Source organism: Stegostoma tigrinum, chromosome 25 (assembly GCF_030684315.1).
Source record: "Stegostoma tigrinum isolate sSteTig4 chromosome 25, sSteTig4.hap1, whole genome shotgun sequence".
Taxonomy (NCBI): Eukaryota; Metazoa; Chordata; class Chondrichthyes; order Orectolobiformes; family Stegostomatidae; genus Stegostoma; species Stegostoma tigrinum.
In genome coordinates, this window is record NC_081378.1 from 28,803,224 (window position 1) to 28,826,700 (window position 23,477).

The window sequence follows — 23,477 nt, forward strand, 5'->3', positions numbered from 1 at the left end:
GTGTAGTTGCACCTATGCACACAAGAAGCAGCCAGCTTTCAATCTGTACCTTTGCACACAAACCAAAGTAACTGTTCCTGATGTTGACCAAGAATGTTCACGCATGGAGATCTCAAGTATAAATTTGTCTTGGTTGACAGCTGTATTGCTTATTCCCATTGAATTCATAGAGATGAAGATTTGAAAGTTTAGAATGGCTTCTAATGTGCAATTGCTTGTTTGGCAGTAATGACATTTCCTTGTTTTGTACTAATCACACACTATGCTACACAGTTCAATCATGTGGTTTTATAAGGCATGGGGTTGGTTAGCTCAGTTGGCTGGACAGCTGGTTTGTGACACAGAGTGATGCCGAAAGCACAGGTTCAATTCACATACTAGCTGAGGTCACTGTGAAGGTCCTGTCTTCTCAACCTTACTCCTTGCCTGAGATGCACTAACTTTCAGGGTAATCTCACCACCAGTTGTCTCTCTCAACTGAGAGGGTAGGACTATGGCATTTTTACTTGGCTGGTGACTTTATGCCGGGCAATGACATCAAGGAATGGCTCAGGTGTGAGGTCTTCTTATGCTTGAAGTTGCTCCTTTCTCAGCTGAATGATGATAGGGCAAGCTGTTGAGATAAACCATGCTGTCTTTCAGATAGGTGTAATGATTCCCTGCTGGAAAGGCCAGGATAGCCTCTGAAGTCTGGAACATAGTGTTTTTTTGGGATCAACAATTTGGATCAGCTCCTGAATGTTGGAATGATTGATGGTCTTTTCTAGGCATGAACAGATGCCTGGCCAACCCAGCCCAGATGTACTGATGATACAGGGTAGGAGAATGAGCAACAGGCATGGAATCTCAGCCAGCAGTTCGCAAAGGGGGCCCACCCCATGCACAAAGGGTTGGATTTTACAGCAACTGAAAGATCTGGGAAGGAGGCTGTGGATATAAAAAGCAGCATCAGAAGGAGATACGCTTGCCCAAAATACTAAGGTTGTGGTATCAGTTCAGTACTTTAAAAAGCAACAGGGCTGAGGAATTGTTGCTATGACTCAGTGCAACATCAATGTATCTCATAGAGAAGGTAATAAAGTTGAATTTGAAGTATCTAATGTTATGGGCCATGCCCTATTCCCATGGAGGACAAACAGAGATCATGGCCTCGCAATACTCTGAAAGGTGAAAGGTGATGAAAACAAGCTGAGGCCTGTGTGCCCCCTCTGAACGCTAGTCATTTTAAATGAAGAGGAAGAGAGGCTTGCAGGGAAGTGCCTGTCAGGAGTGAGGGCTTCGAAAGAGTGGGCAGTTGCAGTAGGTTACGTTTGTGTCAAAGTTGCCATATACATGGAAGGGGTGGGTATAATCAATAGGAAACACAATAGGGACATGGCATATGATGCGCCCTTTCCCCTCTCCAGTTCTGAAGAAGGGTCGTGACCTGAAACATCAGCTATCAGAGATAATGGGAACTGCAGATACCGCATCCCAAAACCAGCCCAGTTCGTCCCCTCCTCCCACTGCATCACACAACCAGCCCAGCTCATCCCCTCCCCCCACTGCATCCCAAAACCAGCCCAACCTGTCTCTGCCTCCCTAACCTGTTCTTCCGTTCACCCATCCCTTCCTCCCACCTCAAGCTGCACCTCCATTTCCTACCTACTAACCTCATCCCACCTCCTTGACCTGTCCGTCTTCCCTGGACTGACCTATCCCCTCCCTACCTCCCCACCTATACTCTCCTCTCCACCTATCTTCTTTTCTCTCCATCTTCGGTCCGCCTCCCCCTCTCTCCCTATTTATTCCAGACCCCTCCCCCCATCCCCCTCTCTGATGAAGGGTCTAGGCCCGAAACGTCAGCTTTTGTGCTCCTAAGATGCTGCTTGGCCTGCTGTGTTCATCCAGCTCCACACTTTGTTACATCAGCTTTCCTGTTGCTCCGATGCTGCCTCACGTGCTGTGTCCGTCCAGCTTCACACTGTGTTATCGCTGACTCCAGCATCTGCAATTCTTGCCATCTCTTAAGGGCATAGTATATGTTAGTACGATTAGTTTTAATTGGATACCTGACATTTGTGGATAGGTAGTCATGTTGACTCCCAAACCCACCTCTTAGAAAATGATCTAAGGGCAGAATTGTGCAGCTCTGTGAATTTTGATACCCATCCACTGTTGTGTTCAACCCATGTTGGGGGTGAAAGTTGAGCTCAGCATTTCCATTTAAGTTAACAGGAAAAATGTCCTTTTCTAGCAAATAAGTATATGCTTAAAATGAGTAGAGACATAACTGTAGCACACTGTATAATACAATCTTCAAGACTTTTACAGTGAATGAGGCTAATAGCAGCAAAGCACTCAGCATTCTTCTGGAACAACTAGAGAATAAGAATGAATAATTCAGTATCTTTTCACTGCAGGTCTCCCCTATTGCGTCTGTACTTGCAGATGTGAGCTATCCTCCACTTCATTTTGAAACAGCCGTGCTTCTGAAAGCTCAACCTCAGGAGACAATCTTGGTGTTTAGAATGCAGGTGGCATTTCCACAGATTTCTGGAAGACCCCATCTGCAGGCGTATTGATTCAGTTACGCAAGCAGAGCTCTGAGGAATAACACACCAAACACATACTGCATGATAGTAGGATTCTCCTGCATTATAACATTTCTCTTTGATTCTGGGAAAGGGTTGGCTGCCGGCAAGGGGAATATTGTGTCCCTCTGCTACTTCACAGGATTAACTGCTGCTAGCATGTGCAACCGTGAACGGGTTTGACAAATGAGAGAGAGATTCCTTGGTCAGCAATTATAAAACAGTAGCTGATAAAAGAGTGAGCAAGAGTTGAGTAGGTGGCTGGGGTGATGAGAACGCGGAAGCAGATAGAATGTCAATTTACTGGTGCTTAATTTGTGGGGAGAACTGTGGACACATTTGTCCTTCAGAAGACATTGTGGCTTTTTAGAAAACAAAGTATCCTGGAGAAAATCCGTATTGTTCCTTTACTGAAACAGTGTGAGTAGGTTACAAATTCAAACAGGGGACATGCAAATTAGAATCTGTCACACTGTAAACACATACAGGGTCAAAGTAAACATGCCATTGTAGCACATAAAAAGTCAAATTGTTGTTTTAGAGAGGAAATTCTATGTTATTTTAACAACTGTATCAGGCATTACTTCAGAAAAGGAGTCAGAATATAATATTTGCTGCCCGTGTATTTTTGTTCGTGGATTGACATTGCAATAGTGTAGGTGGTTACCAAGGAAATATAAGTGTATGTCTGAGCATTCATCCAGTTGAATTTTAACAAGACCTCTTGGAGTGGATGCCACATTTAAACCAATCATCGGTGCTGCTTTCAATGCATTCAGCCCTTATGTCTGCCTTCTTGAAGTCTCCACTGAATACAAAAATTCATTGCAGCACTCAGCAGGCTCTTCTGGCAATTTCTTCATGCTTCAAGTAGAATCTTTGCTTATTCGATGAAGCCACACTTTCTCTTCAATGAAACTGCTAGTGCATAAAGGCAAGCCTACTGCCAAACCAGGCCTTTCCATAATCAGCAGCAGAATGTAATCAATAAGACAGTTTATTTGGGTCATATGTACAAGCTTATATTCAGTTTTTTTATCAAGGAGACATTTGGTTTTATTTCCTTGCCCTAAGTGGAAGTAAATGAACTAATGTCCCCGACAGGTGTCATCTCTGATCAGTGTGCTGATAATTTCTAGAAACCTCTGGTAGGACTTAATAGAGCACACCAGAATGGGGAGAACAGTGTGGGTGGGGGAGTCTGGGAGAATCAGGCTGGTGCACCCAGTTCCTCATCCTATGTGAATTTACCTCTGTCCCTGATTTAAATGGGGACAGGCAGGGAATCCTGCACAACAAATAGGATCATAATGAACCACTTAATAGCAATAATCACTGAATCCACAACAATTTTTTGGTGGGTCAGGAATATAATGGGATTCAAACGAATCGCCTGCATTTCCCAAACTTCCCGAAGCCTGGTAATGGATCCTTCTTGTTGACAGGTGCTCAGTGCCCAGAAGACGTGACTCAGAATTGGGAAGGTGTAAGGGCAAGGGGGCCTGCTGAAAGTCATCCCTGCTCCTACAGCTAACGCCCTCACCACTTCTACCAGTCTCCCCACTCACCAGTAGGCTCAGTCCTTAAACCCCATCTCATTCCTCTCTGTCTCTGGGATCCAGTGATATTAAAGCTTATAACTGTTGGTGGGATTGTGTGATGATATGGCTTTCATTATAACATGCTACGAGGTGCACACTAGGACTTTGAAGCATGTCATCAAAGGATATTTTCTGGCCATCCAGTGCCCACCATTGGTCTCATCATGGGTGCTCAAACTACAGTGAATAAAAGTGACAGGATGGGAATCGGGGTCAGCACAATATGCTGAACATCTGAAAATAGCAGCTGGACATGAGCAAGTAAAAACCCATTCAGAGATAATAGGAACTGCAGATGCTGGAGAATCTGAGATAGCAAGGTGTGGAGCTGAGTGAACACAGCAAGCCAAGCAGCATCCTAGGAGCAGGAAAGCTGATGTTCAGCCCAAAATGTGCCGAACGTCAGCTTTCCTGCTCCTCAGATGTTGCTTGGCCTGCTGTGTTCATCCAGCTCCACGCCTTGTTATCTTAAAAACCCATTCAGTTGTGGCACATCTCAAAGTTGGAATCCAGTGCCAACAAAATGACATAAATACAGGCAGTAGAACCCAGCACTCAAAGATGCCTGCAAACTGAGTGCTACCTACTTCTCTCTGGCAAGGGAAAAAGGAATTTATACAGTAGTCCTCAGTACTTTTAAGCATCAGTGATCTGTCTTAGGCAACAGGGATTGAAAAAATTGAGCTGTTACAAATATCACCTGCCTCAGCTTGGAAGGAACTGAATGCATAAAAGTTCCAATCCACAGTTATCTTCACAACAACAGGTATTGTTCAATTCAGAAGTTGCAGTTGTGTCCGCAGAAGATAATAAATTTCAACGAGAACAGGTTGGTAAAGCAGAAACAGCTGCCATCCTACTCCTAACTCAGGGTCTGGCAGAACTGCTCCCTCAACTCCTGCATGGAGAAGGCTCCAGCTGTGAGTTCCTTGTTTTTCTCCTCTGACTGCCAGTGGCTTACCTTATCCTGTGCTAATTTGCTCATTCTCCATTATGCTGCAGGTGAAGATGGATGAAAGTGACAGCACCCATTTGGAGCAACAAATGACTTGTGTAGAATCTTGAGTTCAGATGAAATTCCTTTAGCATCTGCCACACCATTCCCTGTAGACTTCAGCAACAATAAATAACTAGAAACTGCCAAACATTTCTACAATCATAGCAAAAATTCATTGAAATCAATAAGTAATTAACCTGCAAGTAATCAATGATTCCTTTAATTTGTGCTGATGAGGGTTCTTCTTGACTTTGAAAGGAAGAACTGTAGTGTTTAAGAGAATATATTAGCTGGAGAGCTGAGTTCTGAAATGGTGGTGCTTGTGACCAATCAGTGTTACATGTTGACTGCCTATTCCCAGCTGATACTCCCAGAATGAGTGGTAGCTCCCTGGTCAAAGTGGCATCTGGCCCAGTGAATTCCAGAAACGTGCAGGCACATCACTCACACAATTTAAGGAGGCAAAATTCACTGAATGTATGAAGGAATGGAGCACTAAAGAGATGGATTTCACAGTACGCATTTCCAATTGGTGGAACAACCACTCAGTGAAGCATGATGTATAAACAAAAACAGAGGTTGTTGGAAAAACTCAGCAGGACTAGCAGCATCTGTGAAGAAAAAAATCAGAGTTAATGTTTCGGGTCCATTGACCCTTCCTCGGAAATTATGGTATCTGGGAAAATGTTGATTTATGTACCAAAGATAGGGAGGGGGATGGAGTAGGGAATAAACGATACGATAAAGGACAGAGCCCAAAGAGAGAGAAGGACAGATGGACAGACAGAGGAGTGGGTAATGATCTGGCTGGGAGGGTGAATAGCTGCTAATGAGGACTAGATAGTGATTAACAATAGGTAGTTTGTAATGGCAGGCTATGTGATAACAAGGCCTGGTATGTAGGGTTGGGGGCTAGGACATGGAAGCGTATAGGCCCTAAAACTTCTAAACTCGATATTGAGCCTGGAGGGCTGCATGGTCCCCAAGTGGAAAATGGCATGTTGTTCTTCCAGCTTCACTGGAACACTGCAGCAAGCCTGAGACTGAAATGTTGGCCAGGGAACAGGGTATTGTCTTAAAATGTCAGGTAATTGGAAGCTCAGGGTCTTTTTTTGTGAGCAGCATGTAGATGTTCTGCAACGTGGTCACCCAAACTATGCTTTGTTTCCCCAATGAGGATGCCACATTGTGAGCAGTGAATGCAGTAGACAAGATTCTGGTAAATGCAGGTGAAATGCTGCTTCACCTGGAAGGTATGTTTGGGCCCTTGGATACTGGGGAGGGAGGAGGTAAATGGGCAGGTGTTGCACCTGCACCAGTTCCAGGCGAAGGTGCCATAGGACTGTGGGGGTATGTTGAGGTTGAAAGAAACGTGGACTAGGGTGTCCCGGAGGAAACCGTCCCTGATGAAACCAGACAAGGGAGGGGAGGGGAATATGTGCCTGGTGGTGGCATCTCGCTGGAGGTGGCGGAAATGGTATCTGATGTTCTGCTGGATGTGGGATGGTAGGCAAGGACAAAGGGAGCCCTATTGCCGTTGTGGGAGGGAAGAGAGGAGGTGACGGTGGTCGTGTGGGATATGGGTCGGGACTGGTTGAGGGCCATGTCGATAACGGTGCTGGGGAATCCTCAGTTGAGGAAGAAGGTAGGCATTTCTGAGGCTCGCTTGTCAAATTTGGCCTCATCTGAACATATGCAATGGAGGTGGAGGAATTGAGAGAAAGGGATGGAGTCTTTATAGGAAGCAGGGTGTAAGGATGTATAGCCCAGGAAGCTGTGGGAGTCAGTGGGTTTGTAGTAGATATTAGTGGCCAGTCTATCCCCATAAATGGAAACATAAATGTCAAGGAAATTATGGGAGGAGTCAGAGATAGACCAAGTGAAAATGAGGGCAGGGTGTAAGTTAGAGGTGAAATCAATGAACTCTTCCAGTTCTAGAGAAGAGAGGGAAATATAAAGTATGTTCATTGTGTACTGATGTAATACACTCGCACATTGCATCATAAATGAGGGTACTCAACATGGTGTTTGTATTGCTGGCATGTGCTACCAGCATTTTAGAGGGTCACATTTACTTGTAAGTTGTTGAACGATTAACAAGGGAACAAGATGTGCCGGTTAGGTGGATTAGCGCAGCTAAAATTGCCAATAGAGTCCAGGCTGGGTGGGTTAGCCATAGTAAATGTGGGGTTATGGGGTTAGGAGTCATATCTGGGTCTCTTCTGTGGTTTGGTGTGGCTTCAGTGGGCTGAATGGCCTCTTTCCACATTGTAGGGATTCTATGATAATCCTATAATAATTATTTAAGAGGAAGGAAGTAAGTGGACATTTTTTTAGACTGTGATGCCACAAACCTGTAACATGTTAGAATATTAGGACCTAATTAACCCTCTGCAATAAGCATTTTAATGCAACTCAAGAGAACTTTTGCTAATTGGATATTCAGCTTGGCTGAAAAGGACATAAAGTAACAAAGCATGGAAACAAACCCTCAGTCCAACTCACCCATGCCAATCAGGTGTCCCAAACCTAACTAGTCCATTTGCCTGCATTTGGCCTAAATCCCTCCAGACCTTCCTTACTCATGTACCTGTCCAAATGCCTTTTAAATGCTGTAATTGTACCAGCATCCACCACTTCCTCTGGCAGCTCATTCCATTCACACACCACACTCTGTGAGAAAACATTGCCCCTCAGGTCCCTTGTAATTCTTTCCGGTCTCACAATGGATGAATAAAGATATTGAAGTTCTTATGAAGAAAAAGTAAGAGTCATAAAATAGATATAGACAACTGAGATCAAATGAATTCTTGAAGATTATAAAGGGTATGGGGCATTCTTAACAGGGAAATCAGCAGAGTAAAAAGGGGATATGACATAACCTTGGCAGATAAGGTTAAATATAATCCAAAGAGATTCTATAAGTATACTAAGAGCAAAAGAGCAACTAGAGAGAGAATAGGGCCCCTGAAAGATCAACAAGATCATATATGTGTTGAACCTCAGGAGACAGGACAGATACTAAATAAATATCTTGTGCGAGTTTTTACTGTGGAAAAAGAAATGGCATCTAGAAAGCTTAAGGAAATAAATATTGAGGTTTTAAAGAACAGTTTACATTACAGAATAGGAAGTGTTGGAGGCCTTAGAAAACATAAAGATGGATAAATCTCTGAAACCCGATGAAGTGTATCCCAGGACTTTGTGAAGAAACTGGGGCCCTTTAGCAGAAATATTTGTATCATCTATAACCATAGATGAAGTGCTGTAGGACTGGAGGGTGGCTAGTGTTGTGCCTTTATTTAAGAAAGGCTGTAAGGCGAGGCTTGGAACTATAGACCTGTGAGTCTGACATTGCTTTTGGGTAAATCGATGGAGGTGATTTTGAAGGATAGGATTTACATGCATTTGGAGAGGCAAGGACTGACTAAAGATAGTCAGCCTGGCTCTGGGCAATGAAAATGGTGTATTATAAACTTGATTGCGCTTTTTGAGGAGATAACCAAAAAGATTGATGAGGGCAAAGTGGTAGGCATTATTTGCACGGATTTTAGTAAAACCTTTGACTAGCTTTCATGTAATAGACTAATTAGTGAAGTTAGATCACATGAGATTAAAGGATAGCTTGCCAATTGCTAACAAAATTGGCTTGAAGGTAGTGGTAGAGGGTTATTTTTTGATCTGGAGGCCTGTGACTAAGTGCTCCACAGGGATCGGTACTTTTGTTTGTTATTTGTATACAGAATGTGAATGAGAATTTTAGAGGCATGATTAATCAGTTTGCAGGTGACACCAAAATTGGTGGTATAGTGGACAGTGAAGGAGGTTATCTAAGATTACAAAAAAATCTTGATCAATTTGATCAATCGGCTGAGGAGTGCAGATGGAACTTAATTTGGATAAATGTGAGGTATTGCATTTTGGTACAACAAACAAGGACAGGACTTATACAATTTATGGTGGAGTTCTGGGTAAGAGAGCCCGAGGGGTTCAGGTACATAATGCTTTGAAATGTTTGTCACATGTAGACAAGGTGGTTAAGCAGGCATTTAGCATGCTCGCCTTCAATGCTCAGAATTTTGAGTATCGGAGTTGGGATGTCATGTTGTGATTGTGCAGGCCTCTTCTGGCATGTTGTGTGGAGTTCTGGTTGCTCTGCTATAGGAAGGATATTAATAAATTGGAGAAGATTGAGAAATGATTTACCAGGATGTTGCTGGGAACAGAAGGTTTAAGTTACAAGGGGAGGCTGGATAGGCTGCAACGTTTTGCACTGGAGTGTGGGAGGTTGAGGGTGACCTTATAGATGTACATAAAATCATGAGGGGCATAGATAAAGTGAATAGCTAGGGTCTTTTCACTAGGGTGGTGGAGTTCAAAACTAGGGTGGAGGACTTCAAAATAGGGGACATATTTTTAAGGTAAGAGAAAAAAAATTACAAAGAATATTAGTGGCAACTTTTTTTACACAGAGAATGGTGCATTTGTGCAATAAATTGCCAGAGGAAGTGATGGGTGTAGGTACAGTTACAAAATTTAAAAGAACATTTGGATAGACACATGAATAGGAAATGTTTGAAGGGATATGGGCGAAATGCAGGCAAATGGCAAATGGGACTGGTTTGGTTCAGGAACATGGTTGGCATGGACTAGTTGGGCCAAAGGGCCTGTTTCCATGCTGTATGACTGTACAACGCTGTGGTTCCCTGACTCTCACCCTAAACCTATGCCCTCTAGTTTTGGACTTCCCTCCCCTGAAGAAAGACCTATTCGCCTTATCTACGTCTGCCATGATTTAATAAACTTCTGTAAGATCACTCCTCAGCCTTCATTGTTCCAGGGAAAGACTTCCAAGCCTATCGAGGTACTTCCTATTATCCCAAACCCTGCAAGCCTGGCAAAACTTTTGTAAATCTTTTCTGAACATTCTTTCCGTAGCAGGGAGACCAGAAATAAATGCAGTATTCAAAATGTGGCCTAACCAATGCCCTGCTCACCTGCGAATTGACATCCCAACATCTTAAATGTACTGACCAACGAAGGCAAGTGTGCCTAATGCTTTCTTCACCTGCAACTCCACTTTCAATTAACTATGAGCCTGTGCTCCAAGGTCCCTCTGTTCGACAACTCTCCGCAGAGCTCTAACATTAACTGCGTAACCCTGACCTGGCTTGCATTGCCAAACTGCAACACCTCACATTTATCTGAATTTAACTCTGTCTGCCATTTCTTGGCCTAAGTTTGAAGACCTAAGTTAGTTAATGATGTAAAATCTTCACATTTTTACCTTGATATTACTTTAAACCAAAGACCTAACAGTTAGGTTGTCCTAGCAATGCTAAGAATATCTCTAGGTTTAGCTGTTTAAATTTCAGTAACACCCCTGTAAACAAATCACAGTCGGCTTTTGTCAAAACACTGTTTTGATCTGATTTATACTCCACATTGGGAGAATAAAAAGCATTTGTGTGGGTTTCATAGCTGCCTTGTTTCAAGATTATTCAGCACGCAGATAGTCGATCAACTAAACATCACAACTTAAATTTTATCATTTCATCATAAAGCCAGAAATGTTGTGAAGTAATATACTGTTGTGTTGTCTGAAGGGCTGTGAGGCATGGGCGGGGGAGGGATGGGAACTGGCTGAAAATCTTATCAGTAGATTATTCTTAAACCATGCCAACAAATAAGTTTGTAAACTTCTTTAAGCAGAAAAGAAACTGTTTCAGGGGAAAGACTTACAAATGTTTTGTGATGATTGGAGCATGAATGAACACGTCAGGAATAGTGCTGAATTGTATTAGAGTTTCACAATCTAAATTGGAATCATTCTAAAACTGTAATCCATATTTTGGGATAAACTTTAGGAACTGCAGTTAACCAGACTGGAGAAAAGTAAAAATCAGTGCTGCTAATTCTAGGACTTTTAAACATTGAGGAATCAAAGAGATACTTGTCAGTGAGAGCACATTACTGCCAACTGAAGAATTGAAAATACATTTAAGAGACAGGTACTAAAATCTTCTTTGCATGCAGTTAGCTGCAGATGCTTATAGCTTCTTAATTCAGATGCCAGGTGGATAAATTTGCGCCCAAGTTTGCATTGGCACCAGGAAAGGGAGAAATCAAGGCTAGTGTGTGTTCTTGTTAGGACGCAGCAAATCAGACTGTTTCCTTGTGTATTTCTCTTGTTTTTAAAACATGCAAATTACTCATTCTGTCATCCCTAGTAATTAGGTGCTAAAAGGTTCTTTTATAATCCAGACTATGAAAGGAGTATATACACAAGATGGGTTATAGCGCAGAAACAAAAAAAAGCATTAGACTCATAATCCTACATTGACATAAAATAAAAAATTATATTTTTCTTTACAGTATTGGGTGAGTACAAGTTGGTATACAAATGAAAATGGTAGATATGAGCTTGATGACTATAATATGACAACTGGCAGTCAATATTTAGATGTTGCTTTGGGAGGAATATATATTATATTTGGAAACTTTTTGAATACTTTATGCAGACTATTGAAACAGTTTGGTATTTCTAACATATAGTGTTAGCTCCAATGTCCGTCAAAGTCACAAATTTGAGATCTTTCAATATCAGTTATGTAGCAAGAGACAAGATATTTTCATACACTGATTAAGTTTTTAACCAGTCAGCATTGACAATTATAATAGTAGTGTTATCACATTCTTCATAGTGCAGAATATCAGAAAGTCAGGGAGGTGCTTCCACTAATGCAGCACAATACAGCAAATGCTGGAAATCAGAAAATAAAACAGAAATTATCAGAAACATTTTGAGGACAAAGAAATAGAGACACCAATTTAAGTCAATGATCTTCATATGACTGACTTTTCTGATCTCAGATAATGTTTAATATCACATTGGGTCAATACTAATGATTAGATTCATGCATTTTAAAACTATCTCTGACTGTTGCATAAAGACAGGAAGCAGAGCTATAAATTATTTATAAATATGATTTATTCTTTTGAAAATTTGTTCTAATTTCACTTTCATGCAAATGGTCAATCTTATTAAATAGCTTCGAACAGATCGGTCATCTAAATCAATGTAATGTGGAATGCCAGAATATAGATTGGTTCCTACAATTCTTTGCAGGCTAAATTACAATGCAATGAGTAGGCCTTTCCTATCAGAGAATTGATTTTTTTTAAATTCACATGCAAGATGTGGGCATTGCTGGTTGCTGAACATTTATTGACCATCTTCAGTTGCTTTTCAGAAAGTGAGGGTGAGGTTGTAATCCATTTGTTGCAGGTAGATGCACAATACCATTTGGGAAGGAATTCTAGTGTTTTGACCGAGCAACAGAGAAGGAATGACAATATATATCCCAGTTTGAATGGAGAACGGCTTGGAGGGGAATTTGCAGGTGGTAGTGTTCCCACGTATTTGTAGTCCTTGTCCCTCTAGATGGGAGTGATCGTAAGTTTGGAAGGTGCTGTCGAAGGACACCTGGAGAATTTCTGCAGTGCATATGCATTGTTGGTACTGGGCACTGAAGGTGGAAGGTCGGGCAAAGTGATGGAGTAGGGTGAAACCCGATCTATTCTTATGTATCGGCCAAAGTCCTATCCTTTTAGGAGTCACCTGCATTCATTCTGAGACAAGAAATAGTGAGTTAAAAAACATTTCTATAAAAAAGAAACAGAAATAATATTTTTTTAAAAATTCCAAATCATCCAGGGAATTCATATTGATCGTAAGTCTTTGTTGCCAAGGCAATTAGATTTTACATTTGAGTCTGATATTGTTAACTTCCAATGTTTCATGTCATTACTGCCTCTTTTTAAATAGCATGCTAGTGTAATGTAAATTTCCAGACCCAAAACATGAACAGATTTCCACTAACTACCAACCACACCTAAGGTGAGTGATTTTATTTTGATTTTGTGAATCCATTGAAGCTGAATCCAATTCTGTTCTTATTTGTTGTTCACATGTTTCTGCCAGGTGCCACTGGACATTAGTCAAGAATGGGAATTTTCTCTTAAATTTCTATTGCCACCACTATACTCTTCAACTGGCATTTCTACTGAACCAGAGAAAAGTTAAAGCACAGGAGGAAGCCATTCAGTCAATCACACCAGCGCTAGCTGAATCTAACACTTAATTCCAGGTGTTTTCCAGCACCTGCTCCATATCCCTGCACGTTTCAATGCTTAGAATCCAGAGTTCTCATAAATGAACTGAGAACTTTCACATCAACCATTGAACTTAATGAGATGAGCTAACTTGGTATAGACTGAGAACTGAAGTCAGGAGCCTCCTTGCCAACAGAGGTATCCTGTTGCATTCAGTTTGGAAAAGCACCCAGCATCCTGGGATAAAATTCTGTTTAGGCATTACTTTGATAAGGTTCTTCCAAGCTCTTTCTGAAACATCAATACATGATGGCGGAACTCTGATGCAATGCCACAAAATATGGAAATTTTTCATTATTTGGACAGGACTTCCATCTATTTCTCACCATAAATTGAGCAATAGTTTAGGTGGAATCCCTATGGACATTCCAAATGCTTTTTTCCCCTTTTTCCTGGAATTTGGGCATTAATGGCAAGGCCAGGATGTGATGGTAATCCCCAACTGTACTTGAAAGGTTGTGATGAACTGCCTCTTGAGCTGCTGTAGTACGTGTGATGTAAGTACATCCATAAAGCTGTTAAGAAGGGAGTTCCAGCATTTTTGACCCAGCAATACTGAAGGAAGAATTGTAGAGCTCCAAGTCTGGTTGGTGTGTGGTTTGCAGACAAACAGGATGGAGTGTGACAGATACAAAATGCATAGACAGCCTAATGGGCTGAATGCTTAACTTATATAGTTTATGATTTGTTTTAACAGTTTAGGGTTTACAAATAAATTGAACTAAGTAAGTCCCCATCTCTTTTACATCTGACCTTGATTTGGCTTTTTTTCTTAAGTTGATGAAGGTGTTTTGCGTGACCCTGCTATTTCATTTGTAAAGTATTAGGAACCATCTCTTTTCATGCAAACTGTAGTACAGATAAAACAACAAAGCGTGTCAAGCAAGAGCAGAAACTTTTCATTTCACCCAGTAGCATGTGACAGCCTGCAGAGGGCTCTGAAGCACTATGGTAGAGTTCTGTAGTAACAGGGTGCGGCACTGAGTCTGCACGTCAGCAAATATAGTACCTCAGTGTAAACACAAGTGACCTCGAAATACCTCCTGTGAAATGAAGTAAAGTGCCAATAAGATTTTGTGTTTCTTCTGCATGGATGAACCACGTTTGCAGATTTGGAACTTCTTTGCAAAAGATTTAATGGTATTAGTTTTAGTGTATAAGTATATGAGAATAAAAGATGACAAAAATTGCATTTACACTATTTAAGTGGAATTAGTGAGAGTTGGAATTCTAATATAATTTTTGTTCTTTTGTTTTCTTATACATTATGATGAAAAAACTTTGTGTGAGTATGATCTGATGTTGATTAAAAACAAGTAAAAACCACAGCACCTCAGTAGCATGGGGCAATGGGAAGCAGGCATCAACTGAAGCACATCTTTCCTGCCACATGGTGCAGAATCTCAATCCTGCCCGACGGGATAGGTGCGCTAATCTAGCCTCCTTGAGGGTCAGCCGTTTGAGGAATGAGATTGAACTTCCAGATCTGCATGGAGGAAAATGACGGAGTGGGGAGAGGTCAGGGTGTGAACTCTACTCACATCTTTGTGGAGCTCAGTATACACACAGTCTTTGACAGACCAGCTATTAGGTTTCCCGTGGAACAACAGGAGGAAGTCATAGCTGAGGGAATACCCACCATTGTCTCACCACTGGCCTGTCATTTGACTTGTAAAGGTCAGATGGAAATTCCACCCTTTCTAAGTCAGTGACAAAATATCCAGAGATCTGGCAGAATGCCCATGGTATTTCAGCCCCAGGCAGTTTTTCTCAAAGTGCTGTTCTTTGGAAGATGTGCTTACTGCTTCTTCAGGGTCACCTATTAAAGATGGAAGCTGACAAATATTTGAAACATTCAATCAACAAGCAAGGACAACAACAGCAATGTGAGACCGTATTGCATTTCAGACATTTAAAGGTTTTATTTGTAATTCCATTGGGAACAAAAGGGCCAGCAGAACTTTGGAACCTACTTCCAACAGCAACATTACAATGGAAGAATGACAATATAGCATTAGTTATATGAAATTTACCTGGGTCTTGTTAAACCTTGATCTGATTAACTCTTTCAACAATCTCCCATGTTTCTGTTCCCTGTGAGATGAGAAATTGAATCACTTTTCAATACTCCACTGTTTGCTCTTTGAAATACTGATGCAATGATAAAAGGCAGCAGATGTGCAGATTTACATGAAAATAATGTTTATTTGATTAGCTCAGAAGTTGTATCTTCATATGAAAAAAATTACAACAATCACTGTAAGCTTTCCTTTCAAGCAATGATTTGAAGATCTCATAATCAATTCAACACACAATCCCTAAATCTAGTGTTTTGTCGTTAATGAATCTAATAAAGCAAAGTTAGTAAATATACAAATGGGATTTATAGACAAGGAAGATTCCTGTTTCCCTCTTTGAACAGTGCTGATTTCAGCCAGGGTGGCAGTATGTTGCCTACTATATCTAGATTGTGGATAAGAACAATCAGTATCGATAGGTCAGTGATTCCTGTGATCCAGTGGGATCAAATAGCTAATTATATTTGCTGCCTAAGGTGCAAAATGGGCCATTAAACAGCCTGTCAAATGATGGTTAGCAGTGACATTCTATTCTGATGCAAATCAGTAATTTCTTGGATGACAGTAGGAAGACAGTTGGGCTGAACAATATGACTTTTTGGATAGGTCCAAGCTACATTGGTTTTTGTTTAGAGGATTATTCACCTCAAGGCCCAGTGAGGTCTCTCACCATAACTTACTAAATTTGACTCATTAACAAGCCCCATGACTTCACTTCCTTCTGATTTCCATCCCACCTTACCATGTACTGCTCCGACAGTAACTCACATTTCAGTGGAAATCCCAGAATTCACCAGAATCCCTTGCAACTACAACATCTTCAGAAGCCTGTTGCTTACCTGGATAAGGACTGTGGGTCTGCTACTCTGCACGTGATAGACAGGGGAATATTGGTGCCCCACTTTGGAAGCTGGGTACCGAAGGTTCTGCTAGATAGGAGCGAGCAATGTGGAAATTTCTTCTCCCCCAGGCACAGCAGCAGGGGCACACACAAGACCATATTTGCCTCCCAGGATAAAGCCGTTTCAGCTGCCAGAGGAATGCCCAGCACAGTAAAAAGAAGGTCAATGTCCTTTTCACGCTGCCATTTAGTTTCATCATGTTCTCTCCAATATTTCACACTTACTCTTTCTCTGCAATTGCACCCACCTTCCACCAAGGCTAATGCTCTACCACTCTCACTGTTGCCTGTAACATCTTGCCTCCCCTACAGCCACCCACCCAAACCATTTCACCTCTAACCCTGCATGCCCTCTGCACTGCCTACTCACTTGCAGGGGACACTTCTCCACTCACACCAACAATAATAGCTGTGCCATCCATCTTCATCTCCTGTGAAACCAGTCTCACTCTCAGTCCAGGAGGAAAACAACCCACAATGGGCAGAAAGAGTCAGGATGGATGGTGTGCTGCCTGTGTTTGAGCTCCTCAGCCCTTATGAGGAGAGAATCCTGGATCTGACTGTCCTGATCAGGGCCTAGACTGGTACTGGTGTCTGCCATTCACTTACTCATTTGGGAAACCCTAAGCAAAGGTTATCCCCCTCAAATTGACTGATACCTGCTGACAATCATGACAAGCTTCCATGACTTGTGTTGGTGCTAACTGGCACAATGATAGTGGTAATACGAGCTTGGTTCTCTGGCCTAAGGGCCAGAGCTCAAAAAGACAATGCAAGTCAGGGATGCCATGAGCATCAGGTAGGTTTAGAATAAGTGTGCATTGTAATGGTGAACAAAGAGCCCAGAATTGGACCCTAGTTCAATCTATGAGCTGCAAGTGTATCTCTAAATGCACAGTTTCCTTGTTACAGTGTTACAATGATAGATACTGGTGCAGTCCAAGGTGCAACATTGATGTGCAGAAGCATCCTCTAAGTGAATTGTAGATATGTCAGAAGGATCAGAAACCAATGTCTGTTGCTGTGGCTGCAGGTGGCTGATGACCATGGGAATGTTGACGTTCGGTTTTCAACATGGAGCTTGCAAGCAAAGACCTGAATTTATGAGGTGCTAGCTCTGGCTTCCTTATTAAGTTTTCCCAAAGTCTAGCCTGTTTCGTGAGTTTGGGAAGATGGCAGTCCAAATATATGTAAGTTGAGTCAGGCATGTAACAAGCAATAATCATAGTCAACTGGCATCTTGCCACAGCCTGGTAAGAATCTCGCCACGGCACTAGTGAAAGTCCTTAAAGATGTTGAGAATTGGTCCTAATGTTCAAAAGGGCATTGCCAGACTTCTCTCCGAATTCTCCCACAAGTCCCATCATAAATTGGCCATGTTGCTCAGACCAGAATAAGTTTCACTCATAGATTCAATTACAGATCTGTAACTTTGCGACAGCCTTGCAAAGCCACACAGAATAGTGTGAAAGGTCATGAGTCACCAAAGAGTACCCTTTCCAAAGTATGCATTGACTGGCTCCGATTCCTCAGAAATGTAGGCTCAGGCATTTTCAAGATTGCACATGTCCGAGAATTTTGAAAATGTGTCAGGCTTCTCTGGCTCAAGATCCCCAGTGGGTGAAATGAATTATAGAAAAGCTCAGTATTTCAAGGGATAATGCTTGGAAGACAGTAGACTTGAGCATCCTGTTGATTGAAAAGTGAATGAAAGGTTGAGGAAAGAGAGATAGAATCATAGAGTTATAAAGCATGGAAATAGACCCTTCAGTATTACTCATCCACGCCAATCAGAAATCCTCAATTAAGCTTTTGGCAAGCATTTGGCCCATATCCCACTAAACCCTTCCTATTCATGATGCCTTTTAAATGTTGTATTTGTACCCACCTCCACCACTTCCTCAGCCAATTCGTTCCATACATGTTGCTTGTCAGGTCCCTTTTAAATCTTTTCCCTCTTATCTTAAACCTATGCCCTCTAGTTTTGGAATCCCCAATTCTGGGAAAAAGATCTTGACTAATCACCCTATTCATGTTCCTCACATCTTAAAAAAAATCTCTAAAATCATTCCTCAGCCTCTGATGCTCCACGGAAAATAGCCCCAACCTGTTCAGTCTCTCCATATAGCTCAAACCCTCCAATCCCAGCAACATCCTTGTCAATTTTTTCTGTGCTGTTAAAATTTAACAGCATCTTTCCTATAGCAGGGAGACCAGAATTGAAAGAAGTATCCTAAAAATGGCCTAACCATTGTCCTGTACAGCCTGCACAACAGATTTAAGGAACTAGCAATAAATGAGTTTCAGTAGGGTATACTGCGATATATTTTGTTAGAACATAGAGAAATCAGTAATCTGAGCAACATATTATGTCTTCAAAATATCCCCAAACCCATCATAATCAATTATTACAGTTATTGTTGTTATGTTCCAAATGCAGAGTGTCACTCCAGCTCAAACCTGAGGGAGTGCTATGCTTTCACACGTGTCAACTTTCAGATGTAATATTAAGACCAAGTCCCCATCTTTCTTTCTTAGAAAGATATTGTAAGGTGAAAAGGTGGGTAAATGCTCCACCACTAACCTTGACCAGTTTGCAGTAACCCTTTTTAATTTTATTGCATTACACAGTGAGGTAGACAAAGGGGATAAGAGTCAAGGGAATGTCTAACTCAACTTTATTGAACACCTATCAAGGAAAAACAATAATTATCAGACTCTACCATTGTACTTTAATTCAACTCCATCAATCTCTTCACAGGACTCTTCAGTAAACAGTCTTAAATTTTGAAGGAAACAATCTTAAATCTAAACTAGCCGTCTACTCCTGACATGCACTTCTGAGGATTTGTTACACCCTATCCACTGGTCACTACTCTTTGTCTGGGAAGACTGATAATACTTGTTCAATTGGGCTTGGACAGGCTATTCCTTGATCTTTGAGGGTTGGTTGATGTTTCAGGATCTGCAGTCATCGATTTAGGCTTTCCCTGTTGTCTAGCAATGGTTCTGGTCTTTGCTGTCTCATGGAAGCCATCTCCCTAGTCTGCTCAATCTGATGATGGCCCCCATAAAGTTCAAGGAGCTGGAAATGCTGTGCAACTTGCCTGTCTGACAAGGGCTTTCAATGAAGATACCAAAGAAGAAGGTGCAAAAAGCAGAGCAAAAGCCAGGGCTTAATTGGCACTTCTATCCCTCTCCTTGTGTCCTTCTCCAAGATTGTGTGGCCTGTGTTCAATACTAACAATGGCCTGGGGCACATACTTGGAGGTTTTGAACCTTTAGCTGTCAAGTGCTGTCCTTGTCACACTCTGCCCCTGACATCCTACTGAGGTGGGTTCCATCAAGGCTGTGTGGTATTTTTCTCACAAAGCAGTTTCACTAGAGGTGTTAACAATGGCCAGGCAGTTTCAGGCCTGTCTGATTGTGATGGTAAATTAATTGTCCAAGGCCCGGTTGTATGAATATTATCTGTTCCAGCTCTGCAGTATTGCAAGAGTCACTGAAACTCATTGAAAACCAACACTGTGAAGTCTCTTTTAAGGATGCCCACCTAGAAGAAGTTTTCCTTCTCTGTTTGAAGAGAACTCAGTAAGCCTCTCTCCCACTGTAAACACCTCCCCCTCTGGTTTTCTCCTTGCCCTGAAGCTCTTCGACCTCATTCTGAATCAATCTCGACACTGCAGCCATTTCTCCTTCCTCAGTGACTGCCTCCAGAGCCAGCGCATCCACCATTTGCAAAAGCCTTTCAGGCCATCACCAGTCCTGACAAAGGGGTTCAGCCTGAACTGTTGAATCTCCTGCTCCTCGGATGCTGTCAGACCTACTGTGCTTCTCCAGCCTCACACCTTTAGACTCTGTGGTATTGCAAATTGTAGAGTCGGCTGGGTTAAAACTTGCCTTCCACATTTCGAGCTTCTACCCATGCTCACAAAAAGATGTCAATATTTCTGTGACTATCCTAGAGGTCATGGGTCACCTGACCACATGGTAAAGTATTATTTTGCATTTTTAAAAGAAAAGCAGGGAAATTATCCCCATTTGCTTTTTTTTGGTTTCTTATTCACAGCATTCACAGTTCTTTCAGTGTGAAATTAACCCCATTGTGTTGGTTAATGTTGTGACAGCCTTCCACCTCATAAGATGGTGGTGTTGAAACTCAAATTAATAGCTACTGTTCTTAAAATCATTTAATAGCTAACATTCCCATTACACTTGATAGAGAGATAAAAATGTAGCCTTTTTTCATGAATATCTCAGTAATCAAAAGGCTGTTTAACTGTTGGTTGCAAATTGAAGACTGGTCACGATCAAGCATTCTGACGGTTTCTGTAGGTAATAAAGATTATACTGGCCACTTTGGTTAAGTACTTGCACACTAATCAATGCGAGGTTAATGTAGAAAGTCAAAAGACGAGTGCTTTTAGCTTTGCTTCAGTATACTAGCACAAAAAGTCCAAATAGCATAAAAGCATCCAAAGCATCAATACCTTTTTAGACTAATGAACACTACATTAGATTGATGACTTTTGCTCTTTGTAATTTTGTCTGAATCAGTTTTGATGATCTAAAATTTGAAAGCATTTTCTGAACTAAAATTTGCATATCATTACCAGTGGACAGGACACATTATTTTTCTTGGAAGTTCTGAGGAAGGGTCATCAGACCCAAAATGTTAACTCTGTTTTCTCCTCCACAGATGTTGCCAGACCTGCTGAGCTTTTCCAGCAACTTTGTTTTTGTTCCTGATTTACAGCATCTGCAGTTCTTTTGGTTTTTACATTAGTTTTCTTTCTTAACAAGTCTGATCTGGATTATTCAATATTATCCCAATGTCCAAATTAGTGATAATGTTGTTGTGAAAATGCTTCAGGATCATTGAATCCAAATTACCTGTTAAGTGGTAATACACAAACTTAATTGGAAGCATAAGGAGTGCTTTAGGATCAAATTGATTATGAAGGGAGTACTCAGATACAGTAAGCACATGACCCTAACTCCATGGCTTACAGCCTCTGTGTAATTTCTTTATTTGTACATCTATAAAAGATATACACACAAATACACAGACATTACACTTACCATGTGTCTGAGTAACACATGTTGTCACTAAGTATAAATAGATGTTTTTCCGACTACCACCAGAAAACTATGCAAAAACCTCAATATTTTGGCTTGTTTCAAATGTTTTGGCTCTCATGTTTTGAAACTACCATTATAGTTCTTGACAGTAGCTGCATGCAATTTTTCACTGTGGTTTGAATGAGATTAATGTATCTCAATCCTTTAGATTAGCTGTTCAACTTTGTAGAAAACAGACAAAAAAATGTGAACAAATGTTTAAAGAAAATTAAATTTCTAACAAAAGTGCACCTACCTTGTGAAATTGTTTTCCTCCATAACTTGAGTTTGACTGAAACATGGTATATTTGTTAAAGCTTTTCAACAAAACAATTAGCAAGGATATTAATTTATGTGAGGACTTTTTCTTTACTGTATGAAAGAACAGTGCTGACTGGTTAGGAAATAGACTCTGATTAGTAGGGGCATTGCCAAGGAGAATGCATCAGTTCTTGATCAGTGACAATTTACTGTCAGATTTTGTTTACACGTTAACTCTGATTAAGCACAACAATATCCTAAGAAATGAGCAGGATCTATATTATTCAATTGATGCAGGCACAATGTATGTACATGTTCTTTCCGTCTGTTTATGAATATTCCAGCACGCTCAAGAGTCGCCCACTGCAAGCTCAACTCATAACCTTAAATTGGTTGTTAGTCTAGATTTTTGCATATTCAGGATTATCCGACAAAAGAAAGTCCTGTTGTAACAATCACATCTAATGTTGAGCTCTGCGCTACAAGTTTTGCAGTTGCAGACTGGTTGAATAAGGTAAGTTCATGGATTCTTGCAAACAGCCAAAGGGAATTACTGTTTAATACAATCTGTTAGTCTTTGCTACATATGTGGCATCACAACAGCACTGAAACTCAAATGCCACATTATTTATTTGTATGATTTGGCATTTGTGTCTTTTTGGCTTGAAATCAAAATGCTAATATGGGCCAAAAAAAAACAGAAATTAGAAGAAAAGCTCAGCAGTTGTGGCAGTATATGTGGAGAGGAAGCAGAGTTAAAGTTTCAGATCGAGTGGCCCTTCCTCAAAAAGACCCTTTCCTGTATTCACCATGCCTCTTGACCTTCCATTCTCTGAAGCTGAACATTCTGTGCTCAGCAATGGTCTTAGTTTTATCCCTCTCCATCTCCACCTTAATGATTTTCAGGCATAAAAAGTTACCTGAGATTTCTCCTCATGGTTACTGCCAGACCTGCTGAGCTTTTCCAGCAATTTCTGTTTTTGTTTCTGATTTACAGCATCCGTAGTTCTTTTGGTTTTTGTCATATTATGGCAAACAGCATTCATGTTGCTATTACATGGTAACAGTGTGAAACTGCATTTTTCATATAGTACTTCGAGATGCCTTACATTTCCAAAGAAGTCTAGGATAGACTGGATGTTTTTCAGACCAAAAGTGATGGCCTTTCAATGTCAAAATAATGCCAGGTATGTAGACTATGCAATCCAAAGGATTGTATCAACTAACAGGCCATTTTGATTGTTCGCAACAAGCCAGGTGCTGACCATACCTAACCATCCCATGGCTATAAAATGCCAGCATAGGGTCAACATTAAATGTGAAGAATTAACCAACTTAAGATTGTCAGTCAGTCGCACTGCGGCAAACTTGCGACCATTGGATGCTACATGTATTATTACACAGAACTCTTTTCATTACAGATAGTAAGGACGTGAAAACATACTGCACCTATTTCAACTTAACAAAACAAATGGCAGCCTTTTGCTGGTTCATTTCTCAGAACAGGGCCTGGACTAATCCAAATCAGCCTGCTTGTTTAAAATGGGAAAACAGCCTGGCAGCAAACAGTCAATTATCATTGAATGCTGTGTTCTCTGTGGCAATGTCTCTAACAATCAGAATCCAATTGTCGACCAATCTGCACTTTCTCCTTGGAAAGTATAAGTGTTGGTTTTCACCTTAAATTAGTATTCTTGCAACGTCAGAAGTTACACGACACCAGGTTATAGTCCAACAGGTTTATTTGAAATCACACAAGCTTCGGAGTGT